The sequence below is a fragment of the Podarcis bocagei genome (genome assembly GCF_964188305.1).
Source record: "Podarcis bocagei genome assembly, chromosome: 9".
NCBI lineage: Eukaryota > Metazoa > Chordata > Lepidosauria > Squamata > Lacertidae > Podarcis > Podarcis bocagei.
In genome coordinates, this window is record NC_138134.1 from 66,523,248 (window position 1) to 66,527,590 (window position 4,343).

Sequence of the window (4,343 nt, forward strand, 5' to 3'; positions counted from 1 at the left end):
CGCTGCTCGGCCCCACATAAAAAAAATCAAAAAATCACAAAGGCCCCCCTGAAAACCCTTTCGAGTGTTTTTTTTTGGGGGGGGAGATCTCCCCTTCCCCTCACGACCAACTACAGAGGACACCCAAGGGATCTAACACCACCACCACCCACCCGTCACCCGCTCGCTAGCTTCTCCCGCCTGACCTCTCTGCCCGCACCCCCTTGAAGAACGGGGAAGGTGAGGGGGGGGTCACAGCGGAGCCCCTATGAGACCCCTACGGCGCCTGCCTCCCTCCGACCCACAGCGCCACCCGCGAGAGGCGGCGCCGCAGCGTTGCTGCTGCCGCGCGAGCCGCCGCCACACAAACACACACACACAAAACAGCCGCGCGAGAGAGAGCGCCTCCTCAACGGGAGAGAGAGAGAGGCAAGGACGGACGTTCGGTCGCTCCCGCGCTTTCTCGCTCGCTCCCTCCCTCAGCAGCCCCTTTCTCCTCGCGCCTGGCCGGCCGTTCTTGCCCCTCGCGCGGCGCCCGGGCCACGCCCCCTGGGGTGATGCGTTCGGCCCCGCCCCCTTTCTCCCTCTCTCTCCCTCCTCCTCCTCGTTGGAACTGAATCCTGCAGAGGCGGGCGCGCGGGAGAGGGAAGCGACGCCGCTTGCAGTTGCGTAGGCGAGCCGGGAGGGGGAGCGGGAGTTCCCCATAGAGGAATGTTGCCAGGGATGGGGAGGAGGGAGAATCGCCGGTTCGAGTCCCGAGCGCTTTTTTTTTCCGGGGGGGGGGGAGTTGGGGTGGATATTTGTGTGTAAGGTAAAGGTAAATATGTTCCAGCATTCCTACATTGTGGGAAGGGTTGGACTAGATGACCCGTGGGGATCTCTTCCAACTCTACAATTCTATGTTGGTCAGGGTTGTCATAATAATAATAATAATAATAATAATAATAATAATAATAATAATAATAATAATAATAATAATAAATTTATACCCCGCCCATCTGGCCGGGCTTCCCCAGCCACTCTGGGCGGCTTCCAACAAAATATTAAAATACAATAATGCATCAAACATTAAAAGCTTCCCTAAACAGGGCTGCCTTCAGATGTCTTCTAAAAGTCTGGTAGTAGTTGTTCTCTTTGACATCTGGAGGGAGGGTGTTCCACAGGGCAGGTGCCACTACCGAGAAGGCCCTCTGCCTGGTTCCCTGTAACTTGGCTTCTCGCAGTGAAGGAACTGCCAGAAGGCCCTCGGCGCTGGACCTTAGCGTCCGGACAGAACGATGGGGGTAGAGATGCTCCTTCAGGTATACTGGACCAAGGCCATTTAGGGCTTTAAAGGTCAGCACCAACACTTTGAATTTGTGCTCGGAAATGTACTGGGAGCCAATGTAGGTCTTTCAAGACCGGTGTTATATGGCCTCAGCGGCCACTGCCAGTCACCAGTCTAGCTGCCGCATTCAGGATTAGTTGTAGTTTCCAGGTCACCTTCAAAAGTAGCCCCACATAGAGCCGGGGTGCACAGATCTGCCTGGCGCCCCCATGTCCCCAGGTTGCCCAGTCCCAGGCATGCAGAGCCGGCCGGCCGCCTCAGCGTCTTGCTGGCTCGGTCACCGCCGAACCCGTGGCCCAGAGCCGCCCGCAGCAGAAGAACCCACCACAGCGCTCCAACCGACAGGCAGGCTCTTCCCCGGACTCTACTCTCGGGCCTCGGACTCTCAGCCTGGCGCCCCTGAGAGCCTAGCACCTGGGTGCCCCACACCCCTAGCGCCTATGGGCAAGACGGCCCTGATGTTGGTGTGTGTACATGTGTGTGTGTGTGTGTGTGTGGTTTTTTGGAATGTTGTTTTGTCACACTGTGCATTTAAAGCACACAGCTCCCCCTGGAATCCTGGGAACTGTAGAATGAGCACTGAGAATTGTAGTTCTGTGAGGAGGAGGGGGTAAACTACAGCACTCAGGATTCCTGGGAGCAAGGGAAGCCACATGCTGTTGTTATCTGGAAACGGTTGCAAAGTTCTGTTGCTGATTGCCTTCTAAGATGATAATAATAATAATAATAATAATAATAATAATAATAATAATAATAATAATAATAATAATTTATTATTTATACCCCGCCCATCTGGCTGGGTTTCCCCAGCCACTCTGGGCGGCTTCCAAAAGAATATTAAAATACTATGATACATCAAACATTAAAAGCTTCCCTAAACAGGGTTGCCTTCAGATGTCTTCTAAAAGTCTGGTAGTTGTTGTTCTCTTTGACATCTGGTGGGAGGGCGTTCCACAGGGAGGGCACCACTACCGAGAAGGCCCTCTGCCTGGTTCCCTGTAACTTGGCTTCTCGCAGTGAGGGAACCGCCAGAAGGCCCTCGGTGCTGGACCTCAGTGTCCGGGTAGAACGATGGAGGTGGAGGCGCTCCTTCAGGTATACTGGACCGAGGCCGTTTAGGGCTTTAAAGGTCAGCACCAACACTTTGAATTGTGCTCGGAAACGTACTGGGAGCCAATGTAGGTCTTTCAAGACCGGTGTTATATGGTCTCGGCGGCCGTTCCCAGTCACCAGTCTGGCTGCTGCATTCTGGATTAGTTGTAGTTTCTGGGTCACCTTCAAAGGTAGCCCCACGTAGAGCGCATAGCAGTAGTCCAAGCGGGAGATAACCAGAGCATGCACCACTCTGGCGAGGCAGTCCGCGGGCAGATAGGGTCTCAGCCTACGTACCAGATGGAGCTGGTACACAGCTGCCCTGGACACGGATTTAACCTGTGCCTCCATGGACAGCTGCGAGTCCAAAATGACTCCCAGGCTGCGCACCTGGTCCTTCAGGGGCACGGTTACCCCATTCAGGACCAGGGAATCCCCCACACCTGCCCGCCTCCTGTCCCCCAGAAACAGTACTTCTGTCTTGTCAGGATTCAATCTCAATCTGTTTGCCGCCATCCATCCTCCAACCGCCTCCAGACACTCACACAGGACTGTCACCGCCTTCACTGGTTCTGATTTGAAAGAAAGGTAGAGCTGGGTATCATCCGCATACTGATGAACACCCAGCCCAAACCCCCGATGATCTCTCCCAGCGGCTGCATATAGATGTTGAAAAGCATGGGGGAGAGGACAGAACCCTGAGGCACCCCACAAGTGAGGGCCCAGGGGTCTGAACACTCATCCCCCACGGGCTGAACACGGCCCAGGAGGAAGGAGCAGAACCACTGTATAACAGTGCCCCCAGCTCCCAGCCCCTCAAGACGGTCCAGAAGGATGTTATGGTCGATGGTATCAAACGCCGCTGAGAGATCCAGCAGAACTAGGAAACAGCTCTCACCTTTGTCCCTAGCCCGCCGGAGATCATCAACCAGTGCGACCAAGGCAGTTTCAGTCCCGTGATGAGGCCTGAATCCCGATTGGAAGGGATCCAAATGGTCCGCTTCTTCCAGGCGTGCCTGGAGTTGTTCAGCAACCACTCGCTCAATCACCTTGCCCAAGAATGGAAGATTTGAGACTGGGCGGTAGTTGGCCATCGTGGCCGCATCTAAAGATGGTTTTTTTCTTTCAGCGGGTCTGGGAAGGCTCCGTCACGGAGGGAAGCATTCACCACCCCATGAAGCCCATCGCCCAGCCCTTCCCGGCTAGCTTTTATAAGCCAGGATGGGCAAGGATCAAGGAGACAGGTGGTTGGTTTCACTCGTCCAAGCAGCCTGTCCACATCCTCGGAGGTAACAGATTGGAATTGATCCCACGCAATTTGACTAGACAGGACTCTAGCACTCTCCCGCCCCGGCCCTGCTCCCACGGTGGCGTCTACCTCTTCCCGAATCTGAGCGACTTTATCTGCAAAAAACTTTGCAAAATCATTGCAGGAGATCATGTGGCCCGTACTGGGCCCCGATGTAGCAGGTGGTTCCGCTAAATTGCGGACCACCTGAAAAAGTCTCCTGCTGCTGTTTTCTGCAGATGCAATAGAGGCGGCGAAGAAAGCCTTCTTCGCCGTCGCTACCGCCACTTGGTAGGCTCGACACTGAGCTCTAACCTGTGTCCGGTCAGCTTCAGAATGGGTCATCTGCCACCGGCGCTCTAGCCGTCTCAACGATTGTTTCATTGCCCTCAGATCCGTGGAAAACCACGGGGCTGTCCGGGCTCCATGCAATCGGAGAGGGCGCTTCGGAGCCAAACAGTCAATAGCCCTGGTTAACTCCACATTCCAGCGGGCCACCAGGGAATCAGTTGAAAGGCCATCAACATGGGATAAAGCATCCCCTACCGCTCTCTGGAAACCATTTGGATCCATTAAGTGGCGGGGGCAGACCATCCGAATCGGTCCCACCTCCCTGCAGAGGGGAAGGGTCGCGGAGAAGTCAAGTTGCACCAGGAA